This window comes from Wolffia australiana, chromosome 16 (genome assembly GCF_029677425.1).
Source record: "Wolffia australiana isolate 7733 chromosome 16, ASM2967742v1".
NCBI classification, from domain to species: domain Eukaryota; kingdom Viridiplantae; phylum Streptophyta; class Magnoliopsida; order Alismatales; family Araceae; genus Wolffia; species Wolffia australiana.
Window position 1 is genome coordinate 9,859,633 of NC_135850.1, and position 24,976 is coordinate 9,884,608.

The window sequence follows — 24,976 nt, forward strand, 5'->3', positions numbered from 1 at the left end:
ATAGTTGCATCGATAACTTTTATTTTTGCTAGAAATTATGGGCCTCATTGTTAGCACTAGAAAGCAATATAAAGAACACTTTGCAGAAAGATGAGAGAAAATAGGTGAAATCTCACATTGAACTGACTAATCTGGTTGTGATACAGCTTAAAGGCTAAGCTGATGATGTTTTGTGTACTGATTTGCCTCAATGCTAATGAATTAGAAACACTACTATGTGAATCTGAGAGCTTTAAGAAATAGTGGTGCCAAGAAAACTAATGCACTCTGGCTACGAACAATGTCTTGGGACAAATGTTCCTATAGGAGACATTTTTGGTGGGGGAGAGGAGTATAAAATACAAGAGCCCTAATATTCCTAACTCTAAACTTTGATTATAGGAATTTAGAGAGGATGTACTGAATTTATCCATGATGCACATAATTGATCAATCATTTAATAGTGAAGAAACTTCCGAAGTTGACTAATGTTGTTGTCCCTCAAAACATAACCCCTTTCACTTGGCATTAAATATGAAGTTAATTTTGATTTACATGCCTGCCACAGCGCTGAAATTTTCTTCTGATCCATAAATTTTATTAGGCCTCTCCTTTGATTTATAATTTCTTGGATCCAATATTTAAATTAAAACATAATTAAACAATAAGAGTAATCACGCTGATTAAAGGGAACCATGAGCATTAGTCATAAATCAAGAAATTCAATAAATTAGTACTCACCATATAGTTCTTGTGCCTCCTTTCTAATAATGAATAACATATAATAGGTATGCATAAATACAAATAGATGAGTAGGTAAAACATAATCATGCATTATTATGACTATCAATTCACCTTGATGACCCTGTTCTATTGAATTAGTGACTTGGGTGCATTCAACTAGATGTCGCCTGCCAAAATCTATTTCTTATTTTAATAATCACTGATGTATGTAAATTTCAGAGGGCCATGCATATTCTCGAAACATATATTATTCATATTCCTATATTTTAGTCAATACGATATGCCATAGTGTTATACCACATGCCCAATTTTCTTAGGTTATGTTTTCCCCTCCTGTTGTGATTCTTTGCACATTTCAACAAGGAGGGGGATTTCTTTTGAATAAAAAAATAATAGTGAATTTTACAAAAACTTTCAAAACCGTATGCCTGAAAATCTTGTGCCACCAATCAGCCCGACAAATTCTTCACTATTCCTCATTTGGACATCCTAATATGCCCACGTTTTCTTCATTTCAAAATTCACAATAAAATGTTACACCATGGCCTATATTACTTTTATTCATACCACTACTGAGTTAATTTACTTAGAGTTTAGTATATCCTTTTGATTCTCAAGGCATTATTCAGAACTCACCAGTTATTACGTTTCAATTTATAGATGCACGTTATCAAGCCTACTACAGTGAAATATATCTTGAACAGTATAATATAATTTATTTGGATTCACTGATATTTATATGGATTATTTCAAATTCACATTTTTATAAAATTTCTGTTAGTTTATGTGGCTAAGGAATAACCTGAAGAGGGGGATGAATTAGGTTTTTATTTATATTATATTTTTATTTTTAGTTAGCCTAGGATTTTTATACCTAAGAAATGGGATGAGATGAAATGGGAGACACGATTATTTGTTTTTAGACAACTTAGGCTAATCCTTAATGATGTTCGGGGGTATCTGTCCCGAGGTGATGATTTGCTGTAATCGAGTTTGTGTGAATGCCCCCAAAGCAAACCACTTAGCAAAAATAAAAAGTTGATGAAGCTTTGTCGTCCTCAACCCTCAAAGGCTTACATGGAATGATGTTGTTTTATCTTATTCAACTTTGGCCCCCAAATGCTTCTTCTTATGGCCCTCAAAGCCTAAATCTAAGTAATCTCAGAGATATAGTAATAACAGTATATTCCTGAATAATGTATTATCATCAACAACACTTAGTATTGATGGCTATTTAAAATGGTATTTAGGACAAAGACCAATTTTAAGTATTTCAACAAAAATACTTTGTGTCAAATTTTTATTTGTAAACATAACTATGAATTTCCTTCAGTAATACCACCTTGTTTGTGGTTGTTCCTTCTTCTATTCTCTTCTCATCCATATTTTCTTTGGATAAAATTAATTATTTGCATTTGACTTTTGATGCTTAAAACTCAAACATCATTTTCAATCCTGCACTAAATAAAATAATTTTACCTCGAATGGTTTTTTAACACAACTTCACACAACTGTTAACTTACAAAAGGTGTTCCAAAATAATTCAGATAAATCTCCAGAGAGCAATCTTTCAACGTCCTTAGTTTACCCCTCGATTCCTCCGCGTCCAAGTTTAAACCCCTGTAACCCTTTTAAAACTACACCAACTGATGCGATTTGAAATTATTTGGTTTTTTATGAATGTTAACAACAATTCATATGTTGAACAAAATTTCAAAATAAGTATAAAAAGTATCTTAAAAATTATAAACATATCATAGGGTCGAGGATGTGCGAAGTTCGGATCCCAGCCTTCTTTTCTTTGAACCTTCAAATACCCTGCACCAAAAACCACGATTTCAAGTTTGATGGACTTGGATTGATGTTAGAAACAAATCATATCTTCAAAGAATTCTCAAAAATGGCTTACAAATTGCTCCATAAATTGAGATCTCTCTCTAGTGTTTAGACTGCAATTTTCAAAGGGCTAGGAGCAGAGGGTTTGAAATGAGGGCTCAAAAGTGTATATATGGACTTAGAAATCTGAAAGGGCTTAATGATAGTTGATAAGCAAAAAATAGGGGTCAATTTTACCAAATTTAGTCCCTTGTCGTTGTCAATTTTGCTTATACAATAAAATGTATAAAAACCTTAAGATGTGTAGTGATAAGTATGAGTGTCGTCCGAGGGAAGCTAATAAGGAATCCAATTGATGTTCTTCTTGCATAATTTGAACCTAATTGGAGTTAATTTAATCTTCAACAGAGATCAAATTACCCTAATTAGAGATGAAATTTAGAAAGCAGGTAGAATAGATGAGAGAAGTAGAAGAAATAAGGGGCTCTAAATTGCATTAATTGATCCAATTGAAAGGATCAAAGAAGTCAGTTAGAGAGATTAAGAAGAAGATTTAGATTTGTTTTGGTTGATTCTGTAGATTTGATATTTCAGGAACAACTACTTTATTGAACAATGGAAGGGGAAATTCAATCTCCGAGAAAGTTAACCCGTTTTATGTTTTTTTATAGTTTTCTTGAAATGCACTTGAACAGCCAGGTAAATATCTCAATTTTTCTTCTCAATCCTAGTCAGGGCTTGTACATGCCACTCAAGCCAAGTGATTTAGAAGTTCAGACAGAACTTAAGAAGAATGATTAAGAGATTCAACTAACAACGTCAAAAATACAACAAAAATTTCAAATACAATGAAGGAAAAAGTGCCAAACAGTTTGATCCAGGGTGGAGCTCCTCTCTGTCTTGCAGCTGTGATAGAGCACCATCAAGAATGACCCCCTCCTCTCGAAATTCGGCGTTTATACTTAGGTTAAATGGTAAAAATGACCATTTTACCCCTAATTAGTAATTAATTTTTATATATCAATGTAGGTTTGATCTGATGAACTATTCTGATAGAAAGAGGGGATCAAGACGAGCAAATCCATAAAAAAATCATCTCAATCGGACTTCAGGATCAAAAGTTATTAATAAATGAAAATCAACCAATCTAAGCCATTGGATCAATTTCCATTTATTTAATTTAATATAATTTATATACGCAATGTGGTGTCGTTCTCTGATTGGCCGACGCATTTGAAGTTGAAAAAACCGGGTGCAATCTCGTAGTGCCACGTAGCCCCTTCCTGAAATTAAAAATAAACAGAAAGCAATAAAAATAAGCAAAACACAGGGATTTGCACTTCGGCGCTTTTCATAAATGCAACCACTCACAGAGTGCTAGGTCACCTTCCATGCATACGCTTTGCATGCACATCACGAGAGATGAGTTTACCTCCAAGAGAGAGAATGGCCTAGAAATTCGCACACAAGTCCCTCATTAAATGTGCATATGCAAAAGGACGCCGCCCAAAAATATTTACGTATATGTCCTATTCATTTTCTCTCTCTTCCTTCTTCTCAAAAAACCATAAAAATATTGCTGATTAATTGCAATAAAACCCTGTAACTATTTAAATAATATATTTACGGCTGCCCACAGGACCAAGAGCTGTTTTTAAGGGCATAATCGCAACACTAATTTAAGAAAACTCCCTAAAGTTTGAATAAAACTTTAAACACTCCTTTTCCCCTTATAAATATATCCTTTTCCTCATTAAAAATTAATTTCTTCCTCAAATAAATCTTAGAAAAATCCAATAAATCCTAAAAAATCCTAGGAAATTCCAGAAAATTCTAGAAAATTCAGTAATTCATCCCCATATTAATTAACCTCAAAACTAAATTTTAAACTTGCCATTTTCATTTAAAAATAAGTATTTCAAGCTCAAATAAATCCCTAAAAATTCATAAAAGTAACAGAAAATTAGGAAACAATCAGAAATCACTTGAAAACATTATTTTCATGTAAATATATGATAACAACCCCTTTTATTGTCGTTAAATGAATAAAATTGTGCTTAATTGCTTGAAATAAAGAACGAATGTAGGGTGTTATCAATACTATATGCAAAGTCCAACAGTCATATGTATTGACTATGATAAAGCAATATAAAATAAAAATTATTTTAATTTCAGTTTTTAATATTTATAATTTTCTTTTAGTTCAAAACACCTTTCAAGGGTTCAGAGCAAAAACTAGCCCTTATACCAGCAATTTGAGTTTTAAAATAATCTTAAACTTTTAGGTATGTTTACCACATCATTTAAATAAAGATATCACCATTGGATATTAATATATTGATGTAATTCATCTTTATTAAATCATGAGTAGAGTCAGCCTTAAATACTCGAAGGTAGTAAATAGAATTTTGGATACGTTATCTACAAATTAAATGAAGAAAAATTCACATAAATACCTAAAAATGTTAAAAAATATATCTATCTTCATGTAATAAAAATACAAATCCTAAATACATGATTTGACCTTTTCAGCATATGGTAAAACTTAGCCTTTTAATATATCTAAGGCTCCTATTATATCTTCACATACAATCAATCAACTACTTGACTGAGGGCCGATTGGGCTTTGATCACAACACTTATTGAGGCATGCATCACATTCAACATTCATCAAAACACACATTAAAGCATTGTGCCATTAAAGCTTAATATTCAATCTCCCCCCTTTTTTTTGAGTTTCAAAATATGCCACCATACTCATATCCCCCCCCCCCCTTTTTGATGAGTTTCAAAATATGCCACCATACTCATATCCCCCCCCCCTTTTTGAAGATGATCCAAAAGATCAGGATGGCTCCCCCAAAGTTCTTTCTCCCCTTAACAAACAGGTTGCATACTCTAGAGATTCCCATCAGCAAGGGCAAGTCAAATTGGAGTTCAACGAATAGGGAGAAATTAAAGATGATAATGGGAGTTTTTGAGACACGTATCTGGAAGAATCCACAAAAAATAGAAAAAAACCTTCTTGTGGCGTATGAATGACTGCAATAATAATTGATATAGATGAATACATTTATATTAATTGAAGCAATCAAAAACTTTCATGTGAATATATTAAAAACTAAAAAATTATGTATATCACGAGTATATTCTTCTAGGGTCTTAGTTTAATATGATCCTTAAAAAGATCAGGACCATCATATTTGATGTATTATCCTTGATGGATCTAAAAAAACCTTTGATAACAAAATTGTGGATAATCAGTCATCATAAATCTCAAGCATTAGCCATGCCTAGCTCTCTCCGTAGAGTGCTAAACTGATCTATAGGAAAAAGGTCTAGTGAAGATGTCTGCAACTTTCCGTTTAGTAGCCATGAAATGAAGATACATATCACCTTTACTGATATGATCTTTAATGATGTAATGCGTCATTTCAATGTGCTTCGTTCGTGAATGCATGCTGAGGTTTTTGGCCAAATTAAAGGCACTTGTATTGTCACACATTATAGATATTTTGTTCAGTGTGACCCCATAGTCTTCTAAGTGCTGCCTAGCCCATAGAGTTGAGTGCAACATAGTCTACCCGGTCTATATTCAGGCTCCATTGTGGATAAAGTAATTGAATTTTGTTTTTCAGATGTCCATGATATGAGGCAATCCCGAAGAAATGCACAAGTGCCCCTTGTGCTTTTCCTATCAACTTTGCATCTTGCAAAGTCTGAATCACAAAAGTTGACCAATGCCAAATCTTGATTCTTATTGTACCAAATCTGTAAATCAGACATCACTCTGAGATACCACAGTATTCTATTCACTGCCTTTAGGTGGGATTCTTTGGGAACACTTTGAAATCTAGCACAAAGACATACACTAGAAAGTATGTCTAGTTGGCTAGCTGTCAAGTATAGTAGGGATCCAATCATTCTTCTCTACATCTGTTGGTCAATACTTTGACCAATGATTTCTATGTTAATGGAGGACCATCCAGTCAATCAGGCCCCAACCCGTCGCCAGCCCAGTCTTGAAGCCTGAGCCGACGTGAAGAATCTACAGTTCCACTATCGAGTTTGAGAAGCGACATCGCCATACCGCTTCGTGCCGTGTATCTTTACATTCTTTTCTTCCTTTTGTCATCTTTGGATTGTTGGGAGGTGCCTCCTGCGTGAGAACCAGCCTACCCCCAAATGTTTTTTATTTCAGTTATGGTTGATTGTCATCTTTAAGGAAAGGAAATCTATGTTGGGGTTCTTCTCCCCCTAAAGATCCCTTTTAAGGGGAAGCCCAACAGGCTTTCCCCTTAAAAGCCCAACAGGCTTTTAAGGGGGCCCGATTGGGCCTCCATAACTGCCACTCCCTCTTTATAAAGAAGAGGGGGAAGTGGATGTTATGGACAGAAGTTTTTGGGGAAAATTCAGATTTCGTTTGGTTTTATGGCAGTTTTCTTTTTGTTGTTCATGGTCTCACCTTGCTGCTGAAGAAGAAGAATTCGTCATAGAAGAAGAAGTCATCATAGAAGAAGAAATCGTCATAGAAGAAGATGAACTCGTCATAACAGAAGAAGAAATCGTATCGCTCTTTGAAAGAGGTTCATCGAGGAAGAATAAAAAGATTTTGTAGGAGTCGAGCCCCTCACTTCCACTGAATTTGTTTGTAGTGTAATTCATCGAAGGAGAAGAATCACAAATTTTATAGCTTCTACTATCGCTAAGCCGTCGTCCCTGATGTTCTTGGAGGCATATTGATTGTGTTTCTCTCCATTGGACAATACGGATTAGCGATTTCACCCGCCAACAGTTCAGTCCGACGGAAAATTTGTTGGTGGTAAAACTCCTTTTCTTGCGTTGAAAATTCTGACCCCATAGGAGGGTGGCACAGCTTGCAATTCCTGGCGGATTATCAAATTTCTGCCAAGAACAGCCGCTGTCCTCTCTCAATATCTGTTCCTGCCCCATTAGAGAAATGCACTTGAGATCGGGGGCGTCTGCACGTTGTTGATAAACTATTTTCATCTCTGTGGGTTTCACCTTTTATAAGCATCAAACTCACTGTGGATTTGCCGTGACCATGTCGATTTCGAATTGTGATTTCTCAGGGGTTGCCGGGCAAACGAAGTTCCTTCCGTGATTCCTCGCTACGACGCCCAAATTCCGGTCATCCTAAAACATTGGCTGGCACCTATTCTTAATGGAGAGAAAAAAAAAATCGACGGTGGAAAAATAAGTCAGCGTGCGGACAATTCTTTGATTGATTGTCGACTTGTGTTGCCGTCAACTTCGACCTGTTTTGACGGTGAACAAGCCAAAAGTTGAAGTGCACCGAACCAGTTGTCAAATGAAGCCAGCCCCTCATCAAGCACACTTGGATATCAGGTTCTATCCATGTTTTCCCCTCTTTACAGCATTATTATCTCTCTCCGTGCCCGACGTTGTCTGCTCATGACCACTGGTGAGGTAAAGCATTAATTATAGGATCTGTCATCTATCATCGCATTAGTTAATTTTCTTTGACAGTACTGGGTTATTTCATCTTCGTCAACGGTGTGGACACTACCGGACGAAAGACATCCCCTACCTCATTGGCCCCTTCGATCCGGTTGCGTGGATTATAGGGAGCCTTATTGTGACAAAACCCATCGCGTGTCGCCAATTGATTTGCGCCTCGGATCACCCGACGATTGTTGTAATTATCTTTATTATTTCTCAAACCATATACGACATTTGACATCGTTTTCATCGCATTTAGAGTCCACCCATTCGAACATAACTCGATGTGTTAATTCCGACCGCCGTGTTACACCATATGTCCAGCTTAGTGCTTGGACTCATGGGAGGGCCTTTGGCTTGAAAATCCTCTACTTGCAACTTTTTCAAAAGTTCCTTTGTGTGCTTTTCTTGGCATATAAAGATGCCATTTTGCTTGTGTAGAATTTGAAGCCTGAGGAAATAACTTAGTTCACTTACCTCAAATTAATTTTTCATGAGCTGTGAAAATGCTTTGCATAAGTTTGGATTCATAGATCCAAATATAATATCACCAACATAGATCTGAACTAATATCAAGTCCTTTCCCTCTCTCTTAATAAAGAGACTAGTATCTACACAACCTCTCTTGTAGCCATGCGAAGTTATGTATGTACTAAACTTCTCATATCAGGCTGTAGATGTTCGCTTAAGACCATACAGGGCTTTATGTAGCTCTAGCACACAGTCAGGCTTCTCGAGATCTTCAAAACCTTGTGGTTGCATCACATATACTTCTTCCTTAATCTCTCCATTAAGAAAAGCACTCATTACGTCTATTTGGAATAGTCTAAAATTATTGGCACATGCGAAGGCCAATAATATTGTAATGGCGTAAAGTCTTGCCACTTGAGCATATCTCTCCTCACAATCAACTACTTCAATTTGGACATACCCTTGAGCAACAAGGGTCACCTCATTTCAACTGATTTCTCCTTTTTCATTTAACTTATTCTTAAACACCCACTTAGTCCCTATGATATTCTTACCCTTAGGTCTTGGTACTACCTCCCAGACTTTATTTGCTTCAGATTGGGCTAAACCTCTAATGTGTAGCATTTGCCTAATCCAGATTGTTTAGAGCCTCATCCACTTTATTTGGCTCACTTTGTCTCTAAAGGCGGATTGAGTTATAATTCAACCAATAGGACTCCCAATAATGTTCTCTCCTGGTGGTCTGTAGGTAGTCTGATTTTTCTTAGTTTCTCTCTAAGTTTAATCATCTCTTGATCTACTTCATCATCCTCAGCATCAGGTTCTATTAAATATGTAATTCTTTCTCTCACATTAATAACCTCATTTATCGTCCTCTGCTCCTAATTCTCATGAGTATCTTCTACACCATGAATTGCTTTATCTTCTTCAACCTCCTTAAATTCCAAAAATTTAACATGAATAGGTTCTTTAAGTTTTCTTGAAGCCATGTTATACACTCGATAGGCTCTTGATGTCTTTGAATATCCAACTAAAATCTCCTTATCACTAGATGGAACAAAATTTTCTCGGTCCTTTATATCGATATTCAAGATGTAGCATTTATATCCGAATTGTCCAAAGTGTCCAGGTATAGGTTTCTTACCTTACAACAACTCATGCTGGGTCCTCTCCATATGAGGTGTAATGAGCACCCTGTTATTAACGTATCAGGCCAGGCTCACGGCTTTTGTCCATAGGGACTTCTTTACCGTCTATTCCTCTAGCATAGTTGTCGACATTTCAATCAAAGATCGATTCTTCCTCTCAACTACCCCATTCTGCTTGGGAGTTCTCAGAGCTGAGAAATTGTGTGATCCCATTCTCATCACAAAAATCAATAAATAACAGATTCTCAAACTCACTTCCATTGTCACTTCTAATCATCTTAAACACTAAATCAAATTCATTTTGGACTCTCTTTCAAAATTTCTTGAAAATTTCAAATGCTTCGTTCTTATGTGCTTGAGAATATGCGCAAGTATATCTGAAATAGTCATCCACTATAACTAAGCAGTATAACTTTCTACTCAGGCTTGGAGTCTGGTTTGGTCCAAATAGGTCCAGGTGCAGAAACTCAAGTGGACTCTTAGTATACACATAAAGCTTTGAAAGAAAACTTTGTTTCACGTGTTTGCCCTTAAAACATGTTGAGCACACTTTCTTAGTGTCTTAAAACTTGTTTGGTAGGCCTCTAACTAACGCTTTCCTAATTGGCTTCTTTAGCTTATGATGTCCTTTATGGTCTACACACCTCTGCCATAGGTCGATAAGGCTCTCGTTGCCTCTCTCCATAAGGCTTATACCCTCTCCACTTATTGTATCTATATCTATAACATAGATGTTTTGTAATCTATTTCCACTAAACTGTAGTCCTCCAGTAGTTGAATTAAGGACATCACTAGTGTCCTTTGTGAGTTCAACTCGCCGGTTGCTATCACTCAATTGGCTTATGCTAATTAAATTATGATGATGCCCTTCCACATACAAGACATTTCGGATCAAAACCTCATGATTCAAACTCACGTCTCCCATACCAAGAATCTGTCCACATGAGTTGTCCCTAAAAGTTCCTTTCCCTCCTTTTGTGTTTCTCATGCATGTCAGCCATGACAAGTCACCAGTCATGTGTCTTGAGCAACCGCTATCAAAATACCAGCTTCTCTTTGACCTTGACTGTAGTAAATCTAGGTCAATTTCTTAACCCATGTCTTCCTAGCAAATGGGCTAGGTGTAGTGAAATAGGCATGATAGAAAAATGAGTTCCGTATCATATTTCCAAGGTATGGTATGTCTAGGAGGGAACCTATATGTCTGGATAGATGTAGGGAGATGATGATACGTGCTAGGATAAGTCCTAGGAGAAACATATCTACAAGAATAGCATTGTGTATAATGTTGTCTCCACATATGACCATATCCATATGGTATCACCTTTCTCGAAACATGTGTCTGCAGATATGGATGCATAGTCTCCGATGGATAAGAAACATACTTATCCATTCTGTTATGAATGGAATATGACCTCCTAGGTCTTCTCTCTTGAGCTCGGGTTTTCTTGAAAGTTGGGTCTATATTCTAGAATGTCTTCTTCTTCTTGTCATCCATCTGTATTGATGCTGATGTTATCTTCTTTTTTGGAGTGGGGTTATTGTGATTCTCTTCTTCGCTTTCTTCACGGTTGGCACTGTGTTATCCGTCTTACCCTTTTACGAAGGGTTGTATCCTAGCCCTTCTTTGATGAATGATGGTATTTGAGATCCTAACACCATGTTGATGATCTTTGAGCTATCTGCATATTTTTCTAATTTTATGCCTTAGGCATCTCTCTCAGTTCTATCCATTATGTGGGTAATCATTAGTTCTTCTAGTTCTTTAGCCAACTTCTTGATTTCTTCATTGAGACAACCCATTTGTTTTCCTAATGTATTATTCTCCTTCAGTAATGTTTCCCTATCTATCTAGCTTCTAATTCATACTTCTTCTTCCCTCATATTAGACTAATTACTCTTATTAACTACTCTATACTTCTTCACGAATTATATTACAATCATCTATAACTATAATAGCTAATATCTTACTTCCTTACTATTATTGGTATCTAACATGTATATATACACGTATTATCTGATTCCCTCTTCTCTAACTATCTTATTAACTTAATATTATATCTACCTACTAATTACTTATCTCATATTTTTCTAAGTAACTTTATTATGTTTACTCATATTAACAAACAACTCGACTATCGAATACATCCCTAAAGGCCAGTCCCTATGAAGATGACCTTACTCTAACTATACATTTGAGTAAGTTTATATGTTTTATCAAATTTATTTGATTGTAGGAAAAATAAATTTACGACTACAATTTAAAAATAACTACGCAATTTGCCTCCACCGGTGACACATTTAAATGTCAACCTTACAATGAGATTTGCAAGTCCTATGGATTGGTATAAATTTTAATAACTACTTATGATTTGAACAAAGCTGCCATTGCCCACGACAACCACCACTGCATTCCTGCAGCACGACTACTGCCGCTACTCACCCAGTGCCTCCATGCAGCTGCCACTGCCACAATGCATTGACCTCTACCGTGTGGCTGCCCCGCCGTGGGCCCACCCTACCATGCAGGCGCCCGCGCTATCCCCTCTGGTGCAATTGTAGGCCTACTGCTGACACACCCAATGTCGTGACTGCCACCGCATCTCGCTTCATGTCCACCACCATGCCCACCCCCGTGCTTGCCACTGCACTCCCCACAACTGCCTGCGCGCTGCATATGCACACACGCTGCCGCTCCCACCACCCATCTCGACCTGTGTGATGCCTTTGCTAGTGTGCTGCCTCCGTTTGTGTGCTGCCTTTGCTTGCATAGCGTCTTTGCCCGCACCCACCTACGCACTGCAAACATTTGTGCTGCCTACTTGCCACCGTGCGCTGCCTTCGCACCACTCATGTCACAATAGCCAACGTTGCCACTATAGAATGCCTTTGTGGACGCTGTCTTTGTCGCTCACAGATAGTGGTATTGTTGTCATGATCCATCAAACATTGGTTCATAGGTATGCTCGCCTTACCCTTTCACACATTCTTTGCCTCCGTTAGTATCTCCAAAACACATCTCAACTTCTGGGGTTAGTGTAGTGATAGATCGCATTATCTCTATGGGTGATAGGACACTTCACGGTATGCACGTGGCTGGACCATCAAGGGTGTGCACACTAGCAGCACTAGCTGTGTTCAAAATGTCGACTTTTATCCCGACAACCAGGTCAATGGAAGCCACGTGGCATATTTTAGACCCCCGCATCATGATCTATAGGTCATATGTATCTTTTGAAGCCGAATTGATACTTCTCGTTGATTTTAACATTGTATTATCATTAGGTACCCACTTGCATTACACTCACCCAATTGACACTAGAACAGACATCGATCTTGTTTTGTCTTTCTGCATTGATGTCACCATCTGTCTATAGCCCCTACCTATGAATTCAACATTCTCTATGCATGCAACAACATGTCATATTTGTATTAAGTAGTAGTTAATGGTTGTAGCCATGTATGACAAGTAACAATAGTCTAAATTTAAGTTAAGATATTTTGAAAATAATTATTTAACAGTTATGTAAACTTTTGTGGGGTTTCTAATTTTTTTTGGGGAATAAAATTTATTAAAATGAAGAAACGTTTTGATAAATATTTCAAATTGGAAAATATTGTTGAAACAAAATCGATTTAGTCTGATTTCTTACAATATTTCTGGAATTGTGATGGAGGACCATCAGGAAGATCAAGCCCAAGCATGTCAAAAGCCAATTGTGGAGGCCGGGCCAACTTGACGAACCCAGATTTTTTATATTAGGCACATATCATTTCCTTTGACTTTATGGAGGCCCCCCCCCCCCCCCCCCCCCCCTCGAGCCTTCAGTGTTCAAGTTTTTTTGTGCCAGTGTTTGTTTTTTTAGACTATTAGGGTAGAGTCATTTTTGGACATCTCCCCTAACATGGCCCATTCATGCAACCATTCCCCCACCCCACCCACCCCTAGCATGATATGAAACGGAAGGGTAATCCTAGGTGTCCTTGGATATCTTTTGATAAAATTCAATTGCTTCACTTGTTGCACACTTTGGGTCTGCACCTTTTCTCCATCAAGAGGGTCTCTCTTGCTATTCGCTTAGGATTCCCGCGGAAGAAGAGAATCGTTGGGTGACCTGCTGTCATCTAGTTATTCTTGTCGCCACCCCATCACTGCCAGTAGTCAGCCGCCACCAAACCCCCGTCGTCAGCCTTGTAGCACGACCGCATTGTAGAAAGCTCATCAACCCTGCAAACTCCACTCCTTTGACACAACCCCTCATGTATTTCCTCCGTGCACAACGGTCCAATCGAACGGCGGTTCATCTCCGACGCTTGCCCCTCCCCCTGGCCACGCTCATGACTCTTGAACCCTTTCTCAACTATGCGGCCCTATTACCCATCATGCCATGCCCTACTTGCAGTCTTGAGGATGCCCTTGCCACTATTGGTCGTCCTGGTCAACAGATCGATGCAAAAAATCTATGGTGCAATTGCAACGTCACCATTACCCAGCAGGAAGCCTCGCCCACCCGCATCCCGCCGACTACTGCACCATGATGGCCGATGATCTCACGCGTCATTGTTGACAGATCTCACGCTGGTCCATGGACTATATCGTCCGTCGCAAATCAATGTTGGGCTGATTAATAATCGGCGTCACTTCCCCTCCCAGTTGTGTAGTCATCTACGATCATCACTGCTCTGACGGTTGACCCTCACCGTTATTAGTACACGGAAACTGACTTTTGTCCAGACTTCTCTTGCACCCTCTTCAACCATGACTGTCCAAGGGACAGCTAGGGAATTGTCCGCCAGCTATGGCCGAGCTGCCTCTCCGTCCGGCCATTGATTGAGTCATTTCCAACCAGTATCGTATTAGTGATTGCCGGTCCCCTCAATCACCGAACCCGGCTGATCCACCGTGCCATCTTCATCTACACCACAGATCATCACCCCCAAGACTTTCTTGATACTCTATGGCAATCACATGTCCCCTTTGAGCATCCGGTCAAAGTTGTAGGTCACATCCTTTACATTCTTCAGTACTGATAACACCCTAATTTCGGTCTTTATTTCATGTTATTAGCATGATTTATGCATTTAAAAGGCTTAAATTTGGGTTGTTATCATATATTTACACAAAAATAATGCTTCCAAGTAATTTCTGATTTTTCCCTAATTTTCTGTTAATTATATGAATTTTTAAGGATTTATTGAAGCTCGAAATAATTATTTTTGGATGAAAATGGCACATTAAAAAGTTTATTTCGACATTTATCAACATGGGAATTAATCAGGGAATTTTCTAGAATTTTCTAGAATTTTTTACGAATTTTTAGGAATTTTCTGGGATTTATTTCAAGAAGAAATGCATTTATTCTATGAAAAAAGGGCATATTTATAGGAGAAAAATGTATTTATGCAATTTCTAGACTTTTGGGGCCTTTTGCAGCGTTTCGTTGCAAAAAGACCCTGAAAACACCTCTCGGTCGCCACGGCAGGCGTAAAGATCCTATTTAAAATCATTCAGGGTTTTATTGCAATTTTTAATATATATTTTTAATGTTTTAGGAGAAATCGGAGGAGAGAGAGTGCGCCAGGGGCATATACGCAATTACTTTTGGGCGGCGTCCAAAAGCAATTCCAGGCTTTTTAAGGACTTTTCTGCAAAAAGGAGGATTCAAAATGCGCCAGCCAGTACGAGAGGGGCACGTCATTGCGTGTTTAAAAACGAAACTAATAAATAAATCAATTTTAAATCTAATGGATTAAATTGGTTTAAAATTGATTTATTAATAACTTTTGATCCTGAAGTCCGATTGAGATGATTTTTTATGGATTTGTTCGTCTTGATCCCCTCTTTCTATCTGTACGGTTAGATCATTCAGATCTAGCCTACATTGATAGATAAATATTAAGTACTAAATGGGGGTAAAATGGTGATTTTTACCCTATAACCTAAGTATAAAAGCTGAATTTCGAGAGGGGGAGCTCAGTCTGGAGGGTGCTTCATCACAGCTGCAAGACAGAGAGGAGTCCCAGCCTGGATCAACAGTTTTGGTATTTTTTTCTTTCATTGTATTCAAACTTTTGTGCATTTTGAATGAAATAGGTTAAGTTGTTTGTTTCTTCATCTCCATTCTAGTCTGAACTCCTAAATCGCTTGGCTTGAGCGGCATGTACAAGCCCTGATTAGGATTGAGAGGCGAAATTGAGGAATTTTACCTGGGCATTCAATTGCATTACAAAAGAAAATTATAAAAAAATTTAGTTTTAATTTTTAGAAGTCTCAATTTACCCCATTTTAGTTCTGAATTATCAATCTGAAAAATCAACCCAACTCATTTTAAGAACCCTCTTTCAACCTCTCTAAATGATTTCTTGGATCCTTTAATTAGGATCAAAGAAGGAAATTTAGAGCTCTTAATTCTTCTAATCTTCCCATCTCTCCTACCCCCCTCTCTAAATTCTCACCTAATTAGGGTGACTTGATCCTCATTGAAGATCAAATTCACTCTAATTAGGATCTAAAACGCCAAGATTAAATCAAATTGAAATTCCTACTTGCCTCCCTTGGACGACACTCATACTTATCACTATACATATTAAGTAGAGTTTTATAAATTTTATTGCATAAGCCAAAAATTCACAACGACAAGGGCTAAAAATTTGCGTAATTTTCACCCCTATTTTCGGCTTATCAATTGGCGCCGCTGCCGGGGAGGCAACACTTAGGAATTCAACATATTTTTATTTGTAAACACAGTGGTTAATTGTTGCTCACGAGTTTGTTAAGTCTCCTTATTATTGATTTTGATTTAAGACGGTATTTGGTTTTTAACGACTAACGAGTGTTGTGTTTGAATTAGTGGTTTTGTATGAAGCTTCGGTCTGGATTTGAATCAGGGAGCAGTGACAGAAATCCCCCTGTAGTAGATTCCACCACACCCGAGTCGTCTTTCACCGAACCCACATTTGTAGAGGAGATATTGATTAGACCCGTACCAATGGACCCAATAGGTAATGGAATAGGAAACCCTGAGGTAGTTAACGATGGACGGAGGAGGATTAGAGAGTATTCCACACCAGCCGAAACCCCATTCTTAACCAGGATATCTGCCCCGATTGGAGAAGATGTGATGTTTAGAATCGATCCACACCAATTTCAGCTATTACCGTCCTTTTTGGGGAAGGCAAACGAAGAGCCCTATGACTTCTTAGAAAAATTTTATGAAGCATGTGATAGTTGCACTTACCCCAGAATTTCAAAGGAAGTTGTGAGAATGAAACTATTCCCTCATGCCCTTAAGGATAGAGCCAAGGATTGGTTTAGAACATTGGGAACAAATTTTGAATCATGGAATGATATGGAGAAGAGCTTCTTAAAAAGATATTATACAGTGGCTAGGACAAATTCTTTCAGAAGAGAAATTAGAAATTTTCAGCAGGGAAATGATACATTTAGCGAAGCATGGGAGAGATTGATGGGGCTCATTAGGAAGTGCCCCCACAATGGCATTCAAAAATGGGAGTTAGTGCAAATTTTCTATGAAGGCTTAAATGATGTGGAGAGAGGCAGAGTTGATATCTCGAGTGGAGGAGCAATAGCTGACATGTATGAAGATGAAGCTATGGCACTACTACAAAAAATGTCCGATAATTTAGCCTATCACCAAGATGCATCCGATCATGCTAGGGTTAGCCATCGGAAAGGTGGACTGTTGGATGTTAGAGGGGTTGAACCCCAGATTACTATGGATAGAATTGAAAAACAGATAGGTGTAATGATGGGAAAAGCCATGGAAAAGATGAATGAAAAAATAATCTCACTATGGCAAGGTCAGAATAGCGGAAGAGCACCCAACCAAATAAATCGATGTGAAATGTGCTCAAGTGATAGCCACACGGAGAAGAATGCCCTATGATATCAGAAGTGAATGCTATAGGCAGGCAAGAAGGGAGCAATGTCCAATGAGGAACTAGAGGAAACTTAGGAGGACAGGGATGGAACAACAACAACCGACCACCCCAACAACAGTTCCAATCCAAGGCGAACAATCCCCAACACCAACAACATTATCAACCTTACCAAATTTTTCAGATCCCACTAATGCGACTCTCACCAAGGTTATCGAGGAGCTGCAAGAAGACAAGAAGAGGATGCTCAAGCTTTTGAAGAAATGGAGGAGAGGCATCGGAGGGAGATGGAGAAGCTCAAGGCAGAGATCTGCCTTCACAGCGGTCAACAATTTGCGCGGGGAGCACCGCAAGGTGCGTGTGAAGACCCTATGAAGATGGGCGCCAAATCAGGTAAACTCCTACTCAGGCCTGTATTAATCCTCGCAATTTACTTTATGTTGATGACATGTGTAGTGTAGTTAATGAGCATATTCATGACATGCATGCATTGACTGAACAACAAGAAATAGGAGAGCTGAGTGCTATATCAAAACTTAGGAGTGGGAAAGAGTTGGCTAATCCATTTGCAGCTATAGAGAAACGAAATGAAGTGGAGGATAAGTTAGAGGAAGTAGAAAGGATGAGGATGAAGGGGTAGAGGAAAATCTGGAAAAGGAACCCAACCCCAAAACATATTGCCCACCTATCCCTTTCCTAGTGCCTTAGAAGCGAAGAAAGAAAAATCGAAAGACAGCCCACTTCTTGAGTATTTGAAAGAGGCTACGGTCGAAATTCCTGTTTTAGATGCGATCCAGTACATCCCTGATTATTCCAAATTTGTGAAAAACCTGTGTACACCTCCTAGGAAGCAAAAGAGGATTCAACTTTCTGAGAATATTAGTTCAATTTTTCTGCATGAATTACCTCAAATGCGAAATTAGGGGGGAAGTATTCACCAAAGCTTTACTTGATTCAGGAGCAAGTGTGAATATCATGCCTAAGGCCCTACTTGAGACTTTTAAATTTGGTGAATTACAACCTGTAAATTTAGAATTGCAGTTAGCGGACGGATCAATTAGAAGACCGTGTGGACAGTTGGTGGATGTGGTGATGAAAGTAGAAAAGTGTTCATTTCCTGTCGATTTTATAGTAGTGGACGTAAAAATTTCAGGAAAAATTAGTCATGCACCGATTATTTTAGGACGGCCATTCCTAGCTACCGCAAGAGTGAACACAGATTGGAATGCAGGAAAAATCAAATTGCGCATGGGAAAAGAAGAGGTTGAGTTACCAATCTCTCAATTGATGAAGTATCCCAATAGTAGCCAGGAAGACATTTATACATGTTCCCTAGATGATGAAAATGATGAATGCCATGTTATAGGGAAAGTAATCTATGAGGTGATGGCGGTGAATGAGAGTGCCTATGAGGGGAGAAGGCGACCATGGTGAAATGAAGGGTGAAAACATGAATAACTACAGATCTACGCCCACTGAAGAATTAGAATTGAAACCTCTTCCTTCTCACCTTAAATATGTTTTTTTAGGTCCAAGAAAGACATATCCAGTAATTATCTCTTCAACCCTCACTTTAGAGCAGGAAGTTAACCTATTAGATGTCTTACGACAGCATAAGAGCGCTATTGGATGGACCATAGACGACATCAAGGGAATTAGTCCTGATATCTGTCAGCATAGAATTTTTATCGAGGAAGGATCCAAACCATCAGTTCAGCATCAACGTAGATTAAATCCTTATCTTTACGATGTGGTGTCGAAGGAGATTACCAAATGGCTGAAAGCAGGATTCATTTACCCAATTTCAGATAGTAAGTGGGTGAGTCCAATTCATGTGGTACCTAAAAACAGGGATTACTGTCCAAAAGAATCAGGATGGAGAAGAGATCCAGACGAGGGTAGCATCGAGTTGGCGAGTATGCATAGATTACCGAAAGTTAAATCTAGCAACAAAAAAAGACCATTATCCTCTACCTTTCATTGATCAAATACTTGAAAAATTAGCTGGACAGAGTTTTTATTGTTTCTTGGATGGGTACTCAGGATATAATCAAATTAGCATTCATGAAAGTGACCAAGATAAAACTACGTTCACATGTCCTTTAGGAACATTTGCTTTTAGAAAAATGCCATTTGGACTTTGTAATGCACCAGCAACCTTTCAAAGGTGTATGAGTGCAATGTTTTTTGATTTAATTGGTACATGTCTTGAAGTTTTCATGGATGACTTTTCCGTGTTTGGTGAATCTTTTGGGTCTTGTTTGTCTAACTTGGATAAAGTGTTACAGATTTGCGAAGAAAACAAGTTAGTGCTCAGTTGGGAGAAATCCCATTTTATGGTGGACAGGGGGATCGTCTTAGGTCATCATATCAGCAAGGAGGGGCTGGCTGTGGACAAGGCAAAGATCGAGATCATCAAGGAGCTTCCACTTCCATCGACCCTAAAGCAACTTAGGGGTTTTTTGGGCCATGCCGGCTTTTATCGTCGTTTTATTAAAGATTTTGCCAAAGTGGCTAAACCTCTCACTTTGCTTCTATCTAAAGACAAAGAACTTATTTTGAATGATGAATGCAATTTGGCTTTTAATTTGATTAAAGAAGCATTAATTACGGCTCCCATCTTACAAGCTCCAAATTGGAGTGAACCCTTTGAGATTTTTTGTGATGCTTCAGATTATGCAGTGGGAGCTGTGTTGGGACAACGCAAAGACAAGAAACCGACAGCTATTTATTATGCAAGTAAGACTCTCGACGCCGCTCAGGTAAATTACTCTACCACAGAGAAGGAATTACTTGCAATCGTCTTTGCTTTGGATAAATTTCGATCTTACCTAATAGGGAGTAAGATTATAATCTTTTCAGATCATGCTGCACTTAGACATTTGTTAAGTAAGAAAGAGACAAAACCTAGATTAATGAGATGGATCCTACTTATGCAAGAATTCGATATTGAAATTAAAGACAGGCGGGGAGTGGATAATGGTGCGGCTGATCACCTCTCCCGCCTATCATTGCCAGCCCTAACTCCCATCACAGATTCTTTTCCTGATGAGCATATTTTAGAAATTTCTACACGGAAATTGCCTTGGTATGCTCATATAGTAAACTACTTAGTAATCGGGCAATTGCCTCAAGGTTGGGATTATGATGATAGAAAAAAGTTTTTTAAGGATATCAAGTATTACTATTGGGATGAGCCTGAATTATTTAGATTAGGCGTCGATCAAATTTTTAGGAGATGTATACCGAGGATGAACAATGGAGAGTCTTGGAATCATGTCACTCATCCTTATGCGGAGGACACTACGCCTCCAAGATAACGGCACATAAGGTCCTACAATGTGGATTTTATTGGCCTCATCTTCATCGGGATGCATATGAATTCTGCAAGAGATGCATTCGATGTCAAGCGGTGGTCAATGTAAGTCGCAATGCCGCTATGCCTTTAAACCCTATCCTTGAAGTTGAGTTGTTTGATCTTTGGGGCATTGATTTCATGGGACCCTTTCCTCCTTCTTTGGGCTATGAATATATTTTGGTAGGTGTAGATTATGTCTCTAAGTGGGTAGAAGCCATACCAACACGAAAAATGATCATAAAGAAGTTGTTAAATTTGTCAAGGATAATATTTTCTCTCGGTTTGGATGCCCACGAGCCATTATTAGCGATGGTGGAACTCATTTCAATAACAAAGTCTTTAAAGAGTTGTTAAAGCGATATGGAGTTCATCATCGACACCACTCCGTATCATCCTCAAGCCAATGGCCAAGTGGAAGTCTCCAATAGAGAAATAAAAAAATCTTGAAGAAAATTATTAACCCTAATGGAAAGGATTGGTCGAGCAAATTGCGGATGCGTTATGGGCATATCGGACGGCATATAAAACCCCGTTAGGAATGTCGCCATTCAGGTTGGTGTTTGGAAAAGCTTGTCATCTCCCTTTAGAAATCGAACATCGTGCTTTATGGGCTATCAAGAAACTTAACGTATCGTTAGATGATGCAGGTGACCATCGCTTATTGCAACTGCATGAGTTGGAGGAGTTGCGTAACGAAGCATACGAAAATTCACGCATCTACAAAGCCAAGATGAAAGCATTCCATGATCAACACATACACAGGAAGGTTTTGCCCATGGCCAAAAAGTATGGTTATATAATTCTCGACTTAAACTGTTGCCAGGAAAGCTTAAATCAAGATGGGATGGACCTTATGTAGTATGTCAACATTTCGACAATGGGTCTGTTCTCGTTCGAGATCCAACACATGGAGCTGAATTCAAGGTCAATGGGCAGCGTTTGAAACCCTTCCTTGAACACGAGCGCACCCCCTAATGAAGACATTTCTTTAGAAGCGCGACATCACCCTCTACTTAAGAGCATCAATAAGATTTATTTTCTTTTCATTACGTTTTAGGATTCATTTTTCTTTGCATTATTTTCTTTTACTATTATAGCTCCTCACTTTTGTTGCATCTCTTGTGGTAACTTTGACCAGGTTATGGAGTATGTAATTCAGCAAATCCGAGTTATCGCCAGGATCTCTTGTTCACAATGCTAAAGGGCCCCATATCCTCCATATCACTGTTTGCCCCTCTAACCTCAATTTTATTCTTCATAATTTTATTGGCTTTGCATTGTGTACAATGCAGGTTTTAATGGGGAGATAGTTCATTTTTAGGTGACAAACTATGGTTCATGCATTTAATTTTACAGAATTCTACATGAATTGAACCTGTTTTTTTTTATTAAACAATCTTTAGCATGCACAGTCATGAATTAATTTTCTTTCATCCAATGGTTTGGGAACAAGTGTGGAGAAGTTAGGCTCCTAGAGCGGATCAAGAACATGTTGAGGTGCAACACAAGTGATTTTGGCGATGTGGATTCAATTTCAAATTGGGGAGGGTGTCTAGTAGGTGATTAGATGATGGAAAGTCAAGGGTAGAAGCTCTATGCTTCAAAGGGGAGTGACGAGTGAACTGAGAGCCCCCATTCCATCAACTCTAATAGCCGATCCCACTTATGCATTTCGTCTCCCCATTAGCCTACTTTCATTCCAAAATAGTGAGCAGCCATTCTCCGAGTCCTATGCACGGAATCCACCACTTCATTCACCTTATTGTTCCACACGCTTCACGCCATATCCATCACAACTTGACTCCACCACCTTGCTTCCGCTACCGAGGATATGCTTATCTCCCAAGTACGTCTATCTCACTTTCCACGGTATCACTACGATACTGCCTCTTTGTATCTTTTCTGTCAATAATTCGCTCTGCATCATCTAAATCTCGTTCTTCTATCTCTTCTCCATAGACCAATGTGATTGTTAAGACACTCATGCTGGTTGTGATAAAATATTTAAAAAACCATTCAAGTCATGGAAAGTGTTTCATTTGTTGTTATCCTCTTTGTTTGATATACAAAAAAAAAAAAAGAAAAAAAAAAGAAAAAAAAAGAAAAAGAAAAAAAAAGAGTTCGAAAAAAAAAGAAAAAAAGAAAAAAAAAGACAAGAGGAATGAGAAGAAGACAAAGAGAAAGGAGGGGTTTGACTTGCACCATTTCTGGTTTTGACTTTCAATTCAGGGCAAGATGGTCTTTATTCTCTATATCATCACATTGGTCTCATCTCTTCTATCTCCCTCACTTCCTCTAAAAATCTTGGGAGTAGGTTATCCAAGGTAGCACAACACCCGTTGGACCATAAATCTCTCATTGTTCATGCTCACCCTAATTCTTTCACAAAGTCTCATTCTCCCCCATCACAACTCTATCATGTACTCTTCTCGTTGTGTTCAATATTCTGTGCTCAACAGGAGGAGGAAATGGCTTCTTCTATTCTTAGGAAAGAGAAAAGGCTAATGGAGAGGCAAGTACTAGGTGGCCGTCACCCCGGGAGAGAGTGATCTTGCTCGCTAGAGATGTGAGACCAGCTGCACATGAGTGGAGAGAGTTTACCTGAGGAGTATAGCGTTATACCTAGAAACAAGTACACTCCCTTCTCATCCACTTAGGCATCTAAGCCAAGGAGAAAGAAACCCCACATTCCTGAAAAGGTCGGAGCTCAAAATGTCATTTAGTGTTTTAGTTCGACTTGTGATTGATACACTTAACACTTCCACACATGTTGTCTGACTTACAGGATGAAAGAGATGATAATTCAGCAAAGTACTTAGATGTTGCTAAGGGACTAGCAATGTCTAAGTAGGGGTATATGATAACACCCTAATTTCGGTCTTTATTTCATGTTATTAGCATGATTTATGCATTTAAAAGGCTTAAATTTGGGTTGTTATCATATATTTACAAAATAATGCTTCCAAGTAATTTCTGATTTTTCCTAATTTTCTGTTAATTATATGAATTTTTAAGGATTTATTGAAGCTCGAAATAATTATTTTTGGATGAAAATGGCACATTAAAAGTTTATTTCGACATTTATCAACATGGGAATTAATCAGGAATTTTCTAGAATTTTCTAGAATTTTTACGAATTTTTAGGAATTTTCTGGGATTTATTTCAAGAAGAAATGCATTTATTCTATGAAAAAGGGCATATTTATAGGAGAAAAAATGTATTTATGCAATTTCTAGACTTTTCGGGCCTTTTGCAACGTTTTCGTAAATAGACCCTGAAAACACCTCTCGGTCGCCACGGCAGGCGTAAAGATCCTATTTAAAATCATTCAGGGTTTTATTGCAATTTTTAATATATATTTTTAATGTTTTAGGAGAAATCGGAGGAGAGAGAGTGCGCCAGGGGCATATACGCAATTACTTTTGGGCGGCCCAAAAGCAATTCCAGGCTTTTAAGGACTTTTCTGCAAAAGGAGGATTCAAAATGCGCCAGCCAATGAGAGAGCGACACGTCATTGCGTGTTTAAAAACGAAACTAATAAATAAATCAATTTTAAATCTAATGGATTAAATTGGTTTAAAATTGATTTATTAATAACTTTTGATCCTGAAGTCCGATTGAGATGATTTTTTTATGGATTTGTTCGTCTTGATCCCCTCTTTCTATCTGTACGGTTAGATCATTCAGATCTAGCCTACATTGATAGATAAATATTAAGTACTAAATGGGGGTAAAATGGTGATTTTTACCCTATAACCTAAGTATAAAAGCTGAATTTCGAGAGGGGGAGCTCAGTCTGGAGGGTGCTTCATCACAGCTGCAAGACAGAGAGGAGTCCCAGCCTGGATCAACAGTTTTGGTATTTTTTTCTTTCATTGTATTCAAACTTTTGTGCATTTTGAATGAAATAGGTTAAGTTGTTTGTTTCTTCATCTCCATTCTAGTCTGAACTCCTAAATCGCTTGGCTTGAGCGGCATGTACAAGCCCTGATTAGGATTGAGAGGCGAAATTGAGGAATTTTACCTGGGCATTCAATTGCATTACAAAAGAAAATT

At 38.2% G+C, this 24,976-nt stretch overlaps 1 long non-coding RNA gene and 1 other non-coding gene across 2 annotated transcripts; one reads left to right on the plus strand and one right to left on the minus strand.

The window, feature by feature from the left end:
• Positions 1 to 6,958: 6,958 nt before the first annotated feature.
• Positions 6,959 to 8,297, plus strand: LOC144713665 (uncharacterized). The gene is made up of 2 exons (XR_013584111.1): positions 6,959 to 7,381; positions 7,653 to 8,297. It is a non-coding gene; the product is annotated as an uncharacterized LOC144713665 (long non-coding RNA).
• Positions 8,298 to 17,057: 8,760 nt separating this feature from the next.
• LOC144714094 (small nucleolar RNA R71) lies at positions 17,058 to 17,163 on the minus strand. Its single transcript, XR_013584249.1, has one exon. It is a non-coding gene; the product is annotated as a small nucleolar RNA R71 (small nucleolar RNA).
• Positions 17,164 to 24,976: the final 7,813 nt, after the last annotated feature.